The sequence below is a fragment of the Anser brachyrhynchus genome, assembly GCF_964034855.1.
Source record: "Anser brachyrhynchus genome assembly, chromosome: Z".
Taxonomy (NCBI): domain Eukaryota; kingdom Metazoa; phylum Chordata; class Aves; order Anseriformes; family Anatidae; genus Anser; species Anser brachyrhynchus.
The window spans coordinates 20,839,664-20,856,457 of record NC_137697.1 but is presented as its reverse complement, the minus strand read 5'-3'; the positions used below and the strand labels follow the sequence as shown (position 1 = coordinate 20,856,457).

General features: G+C 41.2%; 1 protein-coding gene across 9 annotated transcripts in view; it reads left to right on the top strand.

Moving 5' to 3' along the window:
- Positions 1-16,794, top strand: part of PDE8B (phosphodiesterase 8B) — a 99,122-nt gene that overhangs the window by 11,388 nt on the left and 70,940 nt on the right. The window lies entirely within an intron of this gene.

Genomic DNA, 16,794 nt, shown 5'->3' with positions numbered 1-16,794 from the left:
GAGCAGATAGAACAAGGAGTAGGCTACATAGCCTTGCCCCAGAGCTGCCTTATTCTATGTGTACTGTTGTTGCTCAGATTATGAACATCGAGGCAATGTCAGTGAGTAACTGCCCTTGTCCCTCCCAATGAAATGCAATGTTTATCTCTTCAGTGGAAAGCTTTCCCTTAACCAGCCCCGCTACCCCACCAGTGAACTTCAGAAACTAAACATGTAGCCTGGCTTAAATTGACACACGTTGAGTTTTTCTCCCAGTGCTTTGCAGATACCTACTCAAGGAGCATCGAGCAGCGTGCCCTCCATCTTTAGTTTATTAGATGAAAACTTAAACTAATCCAGAATGTTAGACACAAGGTGATGGATATTTGCTAACAGTTCATAGTCTGTCTGCTACAGGTTTTTCCAGTCTGTCTGTCATTGGGTTTTCCTCGCATTCTACCCATGCAAAACTTTTTTTAGGAATTTTATCTGCTCGGGCATCTCTCAGCATTTCATTTTTTTCACATCTGCAATCACATACATTTCCTCAGATTATTTGGACAGACTTTACCCTACAGATAGCCAAACCCATGTTGTTTTTCTTGTTATTGTTTTGTTTTGTTTTTGTTGTTCTTTTTATTATTTTTATTTTTACATTTCTATTCATGATTGAATTTGACAAAGCCCTAATTCTTAAGTTGTAAAATGCTCTACTGGAGCTTTTTTAAATGTAGAGGAAAGCAAAATAGTAATTGTTGACTGATTCTATAAGTTGAAATACATAAAAACCAAATCTTTAAGTGGTAATACTGTTTTCTGTTCTTACAAATTGTTTATTTTTTGTTTATATTTTTATTATTACATCATGTGCCATTATAAGCAAATATATTTGTTGACTTTATGGTCATTAAAAGTGAACATATTTCAGCCGTTTTTGAACTTCATAGTTGGCACCCTAATATTATTTTGAATTGCTTCAGTTCCTTGGACACACGTAGAGTCCCAAGCTGAGGGAAATGATGCTTTGATTTATTTAACAACACTTCCAATGACGTGGTAGAAATATCTCTGTCTTATATGCATTAAGATCTGTAAAATACTTTGTGTCATTTTTAAATCAAGTTAGTGCCTCCATTCTTGCCACTACTCCTGGCACAATTTCCTGCAGGATAATATGTTCTTGTGTGACCGAAGTAAGGTCTGAATATTACAGAACTATCATAAAGGCAAAATAATACTTGATATCTGTCTGGCTATAAGAAATGGAATGGCATGAACTACAGCTCTTCAGTAACACATGATGACAGTATTTATTTCCATAGAAGATGAAAGTTGAAGAAAAAATAATAGTTTTTTTTGTAAAGAAAATGTGTCTGGCAATACCCATGGCTTTAACTGATATAGTGCTTGGTTGTAGATAATAGCTGTATTGAAATCCCGTCTAACTATTTATGTGAGGAAACAAAGACACATGTCAAATGGCTGCTAGCCTTATTATAAAATAATAAAATATTCCTATTGTGTAACTACTGAACCCACTTAAATGATGCTGCTTCATTTGTCTTTGTTTTCTGCTCTAAAATGTTCTTTACTTGTTTACACAATGAAGTGTTGCATTATTTGCATTTGACCCTATAATTATAAAATGCTTTAAAACTTATCCACATCACAATATTAACCTGACAATGAAAGAAAACTACCTGTAATGATTTCAACCCAATGTAATAAAAAAACAAACAAACAACAACATCAAAAAACACCACCACCAACAACAAAAAACACACTTGTTTCTTAAAATGCCTTGCCTAAACCGTAGTTTTTGAGTACTTCTAATCTGTGCTCATTGGGGTGAGATCAGTGTTACAAAGATAATTTCTTTTGTTTTCTTTAATAAAAAGTTCTGAATTGTTCCATACATTCAGATGTGTTGATCACATCCTGCTTATAACTGGTTATGAGTAAACATTTTGTATTTCTAGTGTGAGAGTATTTCTTTGTGGATCTCAAAAGCTGGGTACCAAATACCCACAGACTAGTTGACAAAGAAGTTAAGTGGACTTGCTAAGTATTATAGAAGATAGAGATGATAGCTTATACTAGGTGAGTCTGTGCCATAATTTGAAATAGGACCCCCGGTTTCTGGTTCCCACGGTTATTATTTCTTAATAAACACATGCTTACCATATCACCTATGGCCAAACTCGTAATGTACATACAACTGCCGCAGATAGCAGGTGTATTCTTCCACGTTGACCCTGTCACACCTAATCTTTCCTACAGACTATGCAAATGGTATCATGGCAGCAAACTATTAACATCTCAAACCCTATTTCAGTTTTTTTATAAAGATACAAGGCAATTAGTTTACTTAATTGAAGCATAACATTGAGCATGAGATGATACTGCATGTATAAGGGTTGCTTGACCCATTGCCCAACTGTTGCCAGTTTTGAAGGGCAACAGTATCAGCTGTTTAGCAAGATAAGAACAGCTTCTTGATCACTTTCTCAGTGATTTGAAAAGATGTAAAAATTAAAATATTTGCACTGTAGTAGTTAATGCAAATACATCTTTTAATTATGGCCAGTAAAGATCTCAAGCAAAAGTGTGTGCATAGGTAACACATTTCTTGAACACTGTGATACTTAAGCATTAGCCAAAGTTAAAGTCTCCAAGAACAAACAAGCTTTAAAGCTCTTGTTGCTAAACCATAGCAACAGATGGGAAAACAAACAAATACCTGCAGTTTTCTATTCATTGATTACTTTATCCTTTTTTTTTTTTTTTTTTTTCTTGAAATGACAAGAGCACAGGTGTAATGGTTTGATTCTTCTCATTCTTTGTGGAATAGAAAAATGCATTTATAAACCTTCTCTGAAAGTCACACTAAAAACAGTTTTTGACAGTTTTCAAGCATTTCCATATCAAAATATGGAAAGCAAAATATAGAAGCAAAGCTCAAAAATTAGAAGAAATGGATTGGGACAGTATCACTCTTCTTATCCACATGGGTCTATATTAAGTTATGAGGTGGAAGCACTGAGGAGAAGGATGCTCTTCAATATGTCAAGCACCCAGTTTTTCTTTTTTAAATTTTTTTTTATTATTATTATTTTTAATATGGGGGAATATAAGAAGTGATGCAGCTGTCAGTTACGAATCTGAGGATATCAAAGTACTATGGAGAGCTCTGAGAAGTCTAGGTACTGAGAGAGTTCTCTCAGGTCCACAGGCTTTGGAGAAATGCAACCCTAAGTAATGCCTTGATCTAAGATATGTTTCTTCTCTTTAAAGCAGTATTGTGACCAAGAATGCAAAAAGTCACTGTACTTTTTGTACTTCTTGATTTGTTTGTACCGTACTACTGTTTAACTGGCTGCTAGTATGTTCTGTAGAATGTGGAACATACTAGACATACAGGAAACTTGGAAAATAATGCTGAAGATTGGGAGAAATCACCGTACTTTGTGACTCAATGTAGCAATGATCATTTCACAACTTGATTTGATGTTTAAGGCATCAAGTCCCCTTGAACATATTGTGGGGTTGCAAGGCTGGCAAAGAAAACATGTGGGGCAGGCTGAAAAGTGTTAGTATGTTGAACTATGTTACAGTGCAGAGCCTTTTCAATTTAGCCCAGCTGGTCTGTGAGAGGTGCTGGCCCGAATAATGCTTACCGTAAAAAAGGTTGCTAGTAGAGAAATGCTTTTCTTGGACTAAGCCCAGACTTTTTGAATGAGCACACTAAAAGGACTTTTACAAAAATTCATGCTCCATATCTGATCTTCCATTCCTCCTTCAAATAGTGCAGGTAACTTCAAGAAGCACTGTGGTTGTATGCTTATGCATTGCCCGACAGGAGAAGTGCATGGATTGAAGTGTTAGAGCATGGAGAAAACCATTTCCTCGGACAATAATTAGCCACTTGGCAAAGGAAACAGAGCAGCCTGGTAGATTAAACTTACTCGGCGTCGAGTCACACAACATTCTGGACTTGCAAAACTGTTCTGGGCAATAGGCAGTTCTATCATTATATATAAAACATACCTGCCTTTTTTTTCCCCTTCTTCTTCCTTAGTTTGTGTAGGAAAATGAGAAGTGTTGTGAACTTGTAAGAGGTCAGTTTGTCTAAGTCATTTAGGCACTGAGAGTCAATAGGCATCTCAGGACTCCTGCATCCCTGTAAGTGCTTCAGTAAAAAGTTATTTTGGAAGGTTTGCTCTCAGAGCTCAAAGTTAAACTGTTTCAGCTGAACTGAGCATTAGTAGCTTCTGTTTTCTACCTTGTACCATTTGCAATGTGTGAAATAACACTGATGTTTTATCTTATGAGGAGCTAAATTTGGATCTTTTGGCAATTTCTAATACTCCATGATAGGACTGAATGCAGAGCAGAGGGATTTCAAATAAAACTGACCACACAGCTGAAAGAAATAATACAAACTGAAAAGTTGTACAATATATTCTGGGAATAGTGCATGTCCTCGGGATGTGAGAGGTAGGTTTGAATATCTGCACCTGAGAATATCTTTTAATTTCTGTGTGTTTAATAATCACAAGGGTGTAGTACAGAAAATGTGCACATTGTTTCCACTCCTGTCTCTGGCAGGAGAGGAATAACCTAGCAATCATACTTTGAGTAGTGATTTAGACAGCAAAGTAATTGAGCAGTTTTAGGCTGTGAAACTAAGCCTCACACCTGTTCTGCAGGTAGTCTAAAGACTGGCAAGAATAGCAAACATCTAATGTAAGCATTTCCTAACAGCTGGCTTGAGTGCCCCCTCCCAGATGGGGCAGATGCATGTGCATCTGTCATCTGTTTGCCCTGTTTGATGCAATGAGCTTTTAAAAAAGCACCTGACTCACAAAAAGAGTTTACTCTTTCTGGTGAGGGTCTTTCAACTTCTCAGGGGAGTTATCATTTCAGACAGGTTGCTGTACCTCTTCTGTTTCCTCGAGTACAGTTGATCCTCGATCAGGTATCTGCACGTCCAGGAGAATAAGATTTGTTAAGTAGTAAAGTTGATGTAAGGAGGAACCAGAGGTGAAAAAGCAGCCATGGTTTGGGTTAGTTTTTCCTCTGGCATCACCTGCACTTCTGCCAGATCTAAGGGTATTCCATTTTTGTAGATAATTCTCTGCTTGTAATTCCTATCCACCTGTTGATCACTCCTCTTTTTTCAAAGATTCAAATCTCTATCGGTCACAGGCTTCTTTAGTGAAGCCCAGAGTGAAGGATGCATGGCATATTTGAAATCTGTAGAATTTTATTTAATATATATGTAACTTTCTTGAAATTGCCTTCGGCAAAGGCTGTATGTACCCGTGTGGTTGCTAGGAGATAGCATGTGAAGTGTTTGGTGGTGTAGCAGAGGAGGGGGATTGTTGTCAGGGTAACCAGACCCAGAATTTTCTGGACTTCAGTATAAGTCAATGGTAGCAGGATTATGGCTTCAGAAAATCAACAGTCATCTTTGCAGGTGTGAAAATAAAAGTACAGAGCATTGTGAAATGCAGCATGGGTGCTTAAAGTGCATTATTTTGTGGTTTGGGGCATGAGTTTACAGTGATAAGTGCTACATGATGATTTCTTGTGTGTCACTGTCTCCCTCTGGCCATGTTTAGTAGTTGCATTTCTAGTAGTTGCATTTCTAGTAGTTGCATTTCTAGTTCTTATTTCAGTAAGTCACCTGTCTTGCAGGGCAGCAACAACTGACTGTTTCCTCTCTTCTCTGAGGGCATCTTCTTCGGGGCAATTCTTACAGGCTGTGAAGAAAAACTAGCTTATTCTGTAGAAGCTCCCACTACTCCTCTAAACACTCCAGTGCTTTAGACTTCTGAAGCTTGAACCATCTTTCCGTTTGGGTGAGGAAAAAATGCTATATATTAATTCTGAGATAGGATACTGCACAGCCTTTTGGAGGTGCCGTTCAATGCAACTAACTTTCTCCACCTGAGAGAAGCATTTAGTCCAGCTCATGAGACCCGTTTTTCCCCTGCAGGTCAACCATTTGTGTCAACCACTGCTCCAGCCTTCTGCATTCAATTGTTTATATATTTCTCTCTCACCTGTATTGTCAGCCATAAATGAAAAAAATGTTTTAAAGACATTCTGTTCTGTTTCTGCAAATAGAGAATTACTCTGAAGAACTGTTTAAAAAATCCTATGTATCTGTACCTACTGATTTGCCCATCCGGTGCCAAACATTTAGTATCTTAAATATAGAGCAGATAGAACTTAGATGTATTCCAAGAAGACCCTCATCTAGATGATGCTTCTTGAGAAGCAGTCTCAGAATGAAGCTCTTAATAACTTGAGTTACTCCTTTGAAAATACAGAACTAGTTTTGAAGTAGATTTACAATTTGTTGATCTCTTGCCCTGGATTCCTACTGCCTCTAAAGAGGCAGCATTATTTCTAAAAAGGTGGGAAAATTGGACCAGAGTCAGTTGGTTTCATAGCATGGAAGAGAGGAGCAGGAATTGCAGAGATATTGGCCACTGGGACTCCAGCACGTCAAATCCCAAGCAGGTCCACAGGAATGTGGTGGTCGATGGCTGTATGTCCAGGTGGAGGCCCGTGACAAGTGGTATACCACCTCAGGGGTCTCTCCTGGGACCAGTGCTGTTTAATATTTTTATCAACAACGTAGACAGTGGGATTAAGTGCACCCTCAGCAAGTTTGCAGATGACATCGAGCTGAGTGGTGCTGTCAATACGACAGAAGGAGGGGATGCCATCCAAAGGGACCTGGACAAGCTGGAGAAGTGGGCCCACGTGAACCACATGAGGTTCAACAAGTCCAAGTGCAAGGTGCTGTACCTGGGTCGGGGCAATCCCAGACATGAGCACAGACTGGGAGAAGAACTCATTGAGAGCAGCCCTGTAGAGGAGGACTCGGGGGTTCTGGAGGACGAAAAGCTCAGCATGAGCCAGCAATGCGCACTTGCAGCCCAGAAGGCCAACTGCGTCCTGGGCTGCATCAACAGAGAAGTCAGAAGTTTTGGGGAGATGATTGTCCTGCTCTACTCTGCCGTTGTGAGACCCCACTTGGAGTGCTGCATCTAGGTCTGGGGCTTCCAGCACAAGAAGGATGTGGACCTGTTAGAGCGAGTCCAGAGTAGAGCTACAAAGATGATCAGAGAGCTGGAGCACCTCTGCTATGAAGAAAGGCTGAGAGAGCTGGGGCTGTTCAGCCTGAAGAAGTGAAGGCTCTGGGGTGACCTTGTTGCAGCTTTTCAGTATTTAAAGGGGGCTTATAAAAAGATGGAGAACAACTTTTTGCTCATTCAGATAATGACAGGACAACAGGGAATGCTTTTAAACTAAAAGAGGGGAGATTTAAATTGGATGTTAGGAGGAAATTCTTCACTCAGAGGATGGTAAGGCACTGCCACAGGTTGCCCAGAGAAGCTGTGAATGTCCTATTCCTGGAGGTGTTCAAGACCAGGTTGGATGAGGCCCTGGGCAACTTGATCTAGGGGGTGGCATCACTGCCCATGGCAGGGGGTTTGGAACTAGCTGACCTTTAAGGTCCCTTCCAACCCAAGTCATTCTGTGATTCTGTGATTCTATGAATGTCACAGAACCACTGTTTCCTCTCTGGTTCCTGTGCATTTACACAGTATGCAGACAAGTTTGAGCATGTGTATAGATATTACAAAATTATATTTAAATAAGAAATCCAAAGAAAGGGCAGTTAGATGAGAGACTGTGCATTAGCAGAGTCAGTAATGTCTACTGTGAGGTAAGGCAATGAGATAAAATAGGCAGAATGGAGCTTCGAAGCAATGTAGCTATTGGAAAACAAGCTATTAAACAGCTATTTATAAGCCTAGGACAAACTGTGCTCATAGCCAGTTTTCATGTAGAGCTGTAACCTGTTAGATTTAATTGCAACTTATTTGTTTATTTTTGGAAGAGCAGGGTCTGATTCCTTTCTTATTTTATGCATGTTTTAATCTAAATTGTGGTATACTTACCAGTGGCTTATGGTCTAGTGCTATACAAAAAAAAATAAAAAATAAAAAAATAAAAGCTTAATCCAGTGTGGAATTGGGCATAAGGTCTATGAAATTAACTTTGGAGCTGCTTCCAGCACTCCATTTTCCTTTCTTTGTAGGTCAACCATTTTGCCACAAGGACCATAAAAAAGGCTTTATCCTTCCCCCCTGTTACTGATTTAAAATGCTGTTGGAAGGCACTGGGAACATGAATATTGTCAATGATCCTTCTTCTCTTGCAGTTATGTTTAATAATTATTGTGTCTGATTATAAAATGCAACTTAGGCATTGTCCTAGCCAGAGAACCAATAAATCTCTTTTAGAATAGGGAAAAATGAGGCTTTAAATTTTGTGTGTGTTCATTTTTGAAGTGAAGCAAATTTATTTTGAAACTCTGAGACAGAGACTTCCCCCAGGGTCAGTGATAGCATGGTGGTTAGGCTGCTTTCCAGAGATGAGACACTCAGGTTCTGTCCTCTGATCTGAGTCTCCTGTGTGAGTCCCGTCTCCTGGAGTGATAACAACTCTGGATTCTCCTTCTGTAGTTTCTTGAGACAGCTTCCCTGAAATCCATCCATTTGCAAAGAGTCTTGTCCTGATGAATCACTAGTGTCAGAAAGAAAAGAGTGACCTAGGCAGCTGTTTAGTTGTGTTGGAAAATAACACAAACTTTCAGGAAAAGGTAGTATATTCCACTTCTGAATAAGACTATTCACCATGTTAAATAGTTAGGGCTGTGTTTATGTGCTGGACTGTGTTGTGATGCATACAAGAGGTGAGTAAATGGCACGTGGGACACCTTGTCACAGCCTCGTAGAATCATAGAATATCCTGAGTTGGAAGGGACTCAGAAGTATCATTGAATCCAACTCCTGGCTCCACACAGGACCACAAAAAATAAAAAACATATGTCTGAGAGCGTTGTCCAAATGCTTCTTGAACTCCAACAGGCTCGGTACCGTGACCACTGCCCTGGGGAGCCTGTCCCAGTGCCCGACCACCCTCTGGGTGCAGAACCTTTCCCTAACCCCCAGCCTGACCCTCCCCTGTCCCAGCTCCATGCCGTTCCCTCGGGTCCTGTCGCTGTCCCCAGAGAGCAGAGCTCAGCGCCTGCCCCTCCGCTCCCCTCGTGAGGGAGCTGCAGGCCGCCATGAGGCCTCCCCTCAGCCTGCGCTGCTCTGGGCTGAACAAACCAAGTGATTTCAGCCGCTCCTCATATGTCTTCAGATTGGTGGTGACTGCTCAGCTTTCTAATTTCTCGAGATCTCTCTGCAAGGCCTCTTATCCCTCGGTGAAGTCAACAGTTCCTTCCAATTTAGTGTAATCTGCAAACTTACTTCATATACCTTCAAGTCCTGCATCCAAGTCATTTATAAAAACACTAAAGAGACCTGGCCTTAGAATGGAGCCCTAGGGAACCCCATTAGTGACAGGACACCAGCCTCACCAGCCTGGTGTAACTCCATTTACTATACCACTTTGAGCCCAACCTGTCAGCCAATTGTTCACTTATTGGATTATGCACTTACCTAGCTGTGTGCTGGCCATTTTGTTCAGAGGGATACTGTGAGAAACCATATTGAAAGCTTTACTGATATCCAAAAAGATTTGGTTTCCCTTGGTCTACTAGATGGGTGGCCCTGTCAAAAAAGGAAATTAAGTTGGTTAAGCAGGATCTTCACCTTGTGAACCTTTGTTGACTGTGACCAATGACTGCATTGTCCTTTGGGTGTTTTTCAATAACTCCCAGAATTATTTTCTCCATAATTTTACCTGGCACTGAAGTGAGACTGACAGGTCTATAATTACCAGGGTCTTCTTTCTTGCCCTTCTTGAAAATTGGAACAATGTTTGCCAGCTTACAGTCAACTAGGATCTCTCCAGATTCTCAAGACCATTGAAAAATAATTGAGAGGTGTTGCAATGACATCATCCAGCTCTCTGAGTACACTGGAATGAATCCCATTAGGTTCCATAAACTTACATGCATCCAGCTGGAACAGCAAGTCTTGCACAAGTGCAGGGGTGGCTGGGAGTTCATTGTTACTACAATCACAGCCCTCCAACTCAGGGCTCCAGGGGTCCCAGAGCCCACCATTGTTGTTGAAGATGGGCAAAGAAGGCATTAAATGTATCTACTTTGTCTATATCCCTGTTTGTGAGATGACAATCCTCATCAAGTAATGGACCAGTATTTTCTTTGGTCCCCCTTTTGCTGTTCACATATTAAAAAGAAATAAACACTAAAAACCTTTTATTGTTCCCCACAGTACTGGTCAGCTTCCACTCTAATTGAGCTTTGGCCACATGAATTTTCTCCCCACAAAGGAAAACAGCGTCTCTGTAGTTGTCACATGTTGCCTGACCTCACTAATAGTGGCCATACTCTCTTTTTCCACCTAAGCTCTAGAAGATCTCTGCTCAACCAAGCCCCTTCCGCCCTACCTGCTTGACATCTGACATTTGGAATTGCCTGTTCTTATAGTCTTAGGAGGTGGTACTTAAACACTGACTAGCACTGATGGACCATGATTCCTTCAAAAGCAGTTTCCCAAGGGACCTTACTACCTGAGCAGCCTGAAGTCTGCTCTCCCCATATCCAGGGTTGAAATTCTGGTGCCAGTTTTCCTCCTGTCACCAAAGATTTTATACTCCACTACTTCATGGTCACTATGGCCAAGATGGCCACCAGTTGCCCGCCACTTCACCCACAAGACCTTGTCTGTTCACAGACAACAGATCTAGGAAAGCACCTTTCCTAGTAAGCTCTCTTAGTAGCTGTACGAAGAAGTTATCCAGTTGGAGGCCGGTTATCCAGTTGGAGGCCGGTCACTAGTGGAGTCCCCCAGGGCTCAGTGCTGGGGCCGGTCCTCTTTAATATCTTTATCAATGACCTGGGTGAGGGGATCAAGTGCACCCTCAGTAAGTTTGCAGATGACACCAAGTTAGGTGCGTATGTCAATCTGCTCGAGGGAAGGAAGGCTCTGCAGGAGGATCTGGATAGGCTGGACCGATGGGCTGAGGCCAACTGCATGAAGTTCAACAAGGCCAAGTGCCGGGTCCTGCATCTGGGGCATAACAACCCCAAGCAGCGCTACAGGCTGGGAGATGAGTAGTTGGAAAGCTGCCTGGCAGAGAAGGACCTGGGAATACTGGTTGATAGTCGGCTGAATATGAGCCAGCAGTGTGCTCAGGTGGCCAAGAAGGCCAACAGCATCCTGGCTTGTATCAGAAACAGTGTGGCCAGCAGGGCTAGGGAGGTGATTGTCCCCCTGTACTCGGCTCTGGTGAGGCCGCACCTCGAGTACTGTGTTCAGTTTTGGGCCCCTCGCTACAAGAAGGACATGGAGATGCTCGAGAGAGTCCAGAGAAGGGCAACGAAGCTGGTGAGGGGTCTGGAGAACAAGTCTTATGAGGAGCAGCTGAGGGAGCTGGGATTGTTCAGCCTGGAGAAGAGGAGGCACAGGGGCGACCTTATCGCACTCTACAGGTACCTTAAAGGAGGCTGTAGCGAGGTGGGGGTTGGTCTATTCTCCCATGTGCCTGGTGACAGGACGAGGGGGAATGGGCTAAAGTTGCGCCAGGGGAGGTTTAGGTTAGATATTAGGAAGAATTTCTTTACCGAAAGGGTTGTTAGGTAACAACCATTGGAATGGACTGCCCAGGGAGGTGGTTGAGTCACCATCCCTGGAGGTCTTTAAAAGACGTTTAGATGTAGCCCTTAGTGATATGGTTTAGCGTAGGACTTGTTAGTCTCTTCCAACCTAGACGATTCTGTGATTCTGTGATTCTGTTATCATCAAGGTGTTTTAGGAATCTCTTGGACCTGTTCGAATCATCTGTGTGGTACACCCATTTCACGTCTGGCTAGTTGAAGTCCCCCATAAGGACAAGGACTGGTGATCTAGAAGTGTCTCTTAGTTCCTTAAAGCATATTTCATCCCGCCTGGGTGTTCTATAGTAGACTCCCACGATGACATCCCCTTTATTTGCTTGTCCCTCAGTCCTTACCCAGAGGCTCTCACGTGTTCTCACCAACTGCAAGCTCCATACAGCCCAGCCCCTCCATTACAGACACTGCCACCCCTACCCTGCCCTGCCCTGCCCAACCCTCCTGCAGAGCCTGTAAACATCCATCATAACACACCAGTCACAGGCCTCTTCCCACCAGGTTTCACTTATGCCAATGAAGTAGCTCTCGGACTGAGCCAAGGCTTCCAGCTCCTCTTGCTTGTTCCTCATGCTGCCTGCATTGGTGCAGAAACATTTAAAATGTACTTCATTGTAGCCAGCACCTCCTGGAGCAGACTGAAGGATCTCACTAGCATGCAATCCCTCAAATTTTGGCATACCATTTTGATGGTATTTTGGCTTATCATTGGTGTGCCTGTTTTTATCTCTCTCCCCCTTCAAATCTATTTTCAAGCCCTATCAATCAGCCTTGCTAACTCCTGCACAAAAATCCTTTTCCCTTCACCTTAGAGAACATATCAAGAGAGACCAGGATGAAAAAACATCTCAAAAGTTTTGATTTCCTAAGTACTTTCAAACTTGGTGAGGTGGGGGCTCTCAGATGCAGCAGCTGCTGGACAGCTCACGCATCTCAGCAGTACTCGGTAGGGCAGCCGTAGCGTCCTGTGAGTGCTGCCTTTAGGAAGACTGAAGAACTTGCTTAGCTATCTTTGTTCTGTGGAGGTTTGCAAGTACGGAAAGATCAACTAAAGCACTAAAATGTATGAGGGTGCAGTAGGTGATTAGAAGAGAGATTGGAGATCTGAGATGATCTAATTCTTTAATGCCTTTTATTGCCTCAGTATTTAGTGGTAACTACAGATTGTGGGCTGTCTGGATCTTGACGTTGGAGGACCATGACTGGGGAAACAGTGACTTGCTTTCAGTGGTCATGGAAATTGTAAAGGAACAGTTGTATCAGCTCAACGTTCATGAATTGTTGGGGCCTGACAGGATTCACCCAGGAATGCTGAAGGAATTATCAGACATTATAGTATGACCCCTCTCAACAATTTACCAAAGGTCATGGGAGTCTGGGGAGGTCCCCGCTGACTGGAAGCCAGCCAACAGTTCACCCATCTACAGAAAGGGCATGAGAGAAGACCTGGGAAACTACAGACATAATAGTCTAGCCTCAGTCCTTGCAAAAGTTATGGAGAAGCTTATCCTGGGGGATACTGAAAGGCAGTTAAAGAACAAAGCTATCGGGCACAGTGATAGTTCATCAAGGGAAAGTCCTGCCTTAGTAATCTGATCTCCTTCTGTGATAAGGTCACCCGCATACTGGATGAAGGGAAGGCAGCAGATGTAATCTTTCTGGATTTTAGTAAGGCCTTTGATACTGTCCTGAATGGCAGCCTTCTGAAAGAATTTTCTAACTGTGAGATAAAAAGGTTCATTATACACTGGGTGATGAACTGGCTTGACAATAGAGCTCAAAGTGCCCCGTGCCTGTCAGTGGTCAAGAGGCATTTGGATAATGCCCTCAATAATATGCTTTAACTTTTGTTTAGCCCTGAAGTGGTCAGGTAGATGGACTAGATGATCTTTGAAGGCCCCTTCCAACCAAGCCATCCCATTCCATTCAAAGCGGGACATAATTGTTCAAAAGGAGAGCAAGTAATCCATCTAGTCTGGATTCGGACAATTCTAAAAGGAGCATCTCTTACAGGGTGGAGGAGGCCTGGATTGAGAAGTAAGCCAGAGGGAGTGGGGCTGAAGAGGCATATGTGTAGCAAAATGTTTTGGGAAAAAGACTTGGTGGCACAGAATGCTGATGACACTTGGAAGTCCAATTCAGATATTCCTGTACAGATCTTATAGCTACACAACAAAAATGTAGTTTATGACTCAGTGCTAAAAACTCTGTGTTTTATAGCAGTCTTCTTGAAAATACAACTTCTGAAGTCTATTTGTGGTAGTCTTAACGAGCTTCTAAAGCCATTCAGTTTTACACCTGTTTCACTGCAACAGGGAATGCATAGATGGGTCCCACTGGTGCCTAAAGTCACCTAGTAGTCTGTGCTTTTCTTATTTTTTTCACCCTCCACAACAATATAAGACTACAAAGTCTATATCACCTTACATATGAGAGCAAAAGAGAAGTATCTAATATTTATCCTGACAAGTTCAAGTCTACTAACCAGTCTTTTTGCAAGCTGTGCACTCTTGAAAGGTAAGTCTTCTCAGCTTCACATATTTTTTCATTTGTCTGGAGTGCTTTTCCAGACAAACCATGCTGGTCATGATACCTGGGGGAAAAATGTTGGTAGCTAGATCACTGCTTTTATTATAAGAAAGGAATGGAGCTTGCTGGGAGGTCTGTAGACCTGAAGTGAGCTTTGACAAAAGGGGGGCGGAGGGGGGAAGTCAGGCATGGGAATCAAAATTGTTCTAAACATGGAGATACTTCTGGTACTTCTGGTACAACTTTGCGAAATGATGATACGGACTCCTGTGTTCCAGCCCAAAGGGGATATTCCCAAGAAATGACTAACACAGTCTATTAGATCTGTGGAAATTAATTTTATTTTAATGGCAGCTTTTCTTTCAAAAGTGACTTTGTATTAATGTTGCTTTATCTGGTGCAAGAGTTTCTTTGGTGCATTCTGGCATTACTGCTCATTTCAGTGGCAGAGCTACATTTTACTACTCTGGTCATTCAGGTTAGCTTGGAGTGAGGGACAGAACTTGTTTATTGCACCATTAGTACAATTGTTCATATTCCAAGAAGATTTTCTTTTCAAACATGATTGAAAACTCAATTCGATTATGAAGGATAGGCTGGAGACAAGATTTGTTCCAGTCTTAAAAATATTATACTTAAATTTTCATAGTTTTAAGTTAGATTCTTTGCATTCTGCTTTTGGAATTGTCAGACTTTTTCAGACAGGCAGCAAGTTTAGTTATTTAACTGAAATATGCAGGTATGAAGTCAGATAATTAAGGAATTAAAATATCTTAACATTAGCGATAAAATATAAACTAGTGGGACTAATCAGTGTTACACTCAACCAGAAAGCGTGAGGATATTGTATGGCCTCTAGTAAGTTCTTGCAGTGGATTATATTTATATGCTGCTCTTGGGGTTTAGGTCCTCACTAATTTATGTGGAACAAAGTTTTGTATTTCTCTGTGTTCTGGATTTTGTCTTAATATTTATTGATTTGTCCTAGCACATCTTTACAGACTTGAGGGGAAAAAAAAAAAAAAAAAGGTAGCAGGTGGTGAGAAACTCTCTTCAAAATTAGCTCAAACCAACACTTTTAGGCTTTAGGCTTAAATTTATTTATTTCTTTCCTACACTATCAACTTAGAAGGTTCCTTTGTTGTCTCTTTGTAGATATGCAGTAACTGAAACAGCTGATACACATCCAGATCTTTTTTGGCCCTCTGGCATTTTAGTGGCTTAGGGACTATCCATATAGTTCAAAGAGTTCAGTAATGAATCATCTTCAAAGAAAGGAATCCTTTTCATGGGTTCCACCAAATTTATACAAGAGACTATTTTTAGATCAAGGATTTTTTTTCCCCTTGGAACTTTAAGGCATCTGTAGCCTCGCCTTAGGTTTGAAAAATCTGCTGTGCTGAAAGTAACTTCTTCAAGGCCATCCTTTCATGTTCACGTTATTCTTATTTTTCATTTAGTTGCAAATAGTCTGCAGATAGCTTCAAATGATAAAGGGCTCTGTATTACTATAGTGTGCATGTGAAACCATATCAGAGAAGACTAGTTTCCTGTATGGTTAATGTGGATGTCTGCCTGTGAAAGGACGATACTTAATTATCATGCTCGTATTTATTTTCTGGTGTCAGTGTATGATGCAGTTTAACTATCCAAGCCTGAGATGCACATATGTTTACAACTTTGTGTTTTATGATACACATACAGTTTTTTATAGCTTGTTAAATACCATGTGAGTAAAGAATGTCTCAAACATACCTTCACTGTATTTGGGAACTTAAATAATATAGCTGCACAGGATCCACTGGGACAAAATGGAGTAGGTTGCAGGCAACTTCCTCACAGTTGCAAGGTGTTTCAGTTTGTGTTAATGATGTTTATAAAAGGATACTGGAGATACACAGTTTTTTAATTTGGGCAGGAAAGCTACTCCCACAAGATACTGCCATCTTGCACATTTAGAAGTATCTCAACAGTAAAGAAGAGCAATGCACCTCTGTGCTCTTCAGAAAATTAGGAGAGAGATGAGGTTAAATTTGATTGTGGACATACATTGCTAAGAACATTTAACATGAAACAGACCTAGCTTTCTAATTGAACACCAGAACATGAAGAAGATGAATGTGATTGGTTTTTTAAGGTGCTTACCAAAGAGTAATCTGGAATTTTTGTGTGTCACTTCTATCATTTAAGGAAGAACAGTATTTAAAAAAAAATTGAAAGAGCTTAATACATGAACTAATGTTCAGTGATGCAACAGTAAAACCCTTGTACCTTTTTGCACTACCTGCCCCAGTGCAGAAACATGCAATTCACACATGTAGTCTGGAAAGAACAGACAAATACGAAGCTCACCACATATCGGGATACAAATCTTGCTTCTAGAAAGACTCCACTGACATCAGTGAGATGGAGATGTGGTCTCTTTCAGATAGGAAGACAGCAACAAGTGAAAGGCTATCCATATTCTCTGAAAACATCATCATGTTTTGGTTTTAGTTCAATGGAAATAGATGATGGGATCCTGATATTTCCTCTTCTGGTTAATGGGCAGTCAAGGTTCAAAACCACTTACCTCCTAACTACCTTAGCAGTTTTAACTGTAGCTAGTTTTT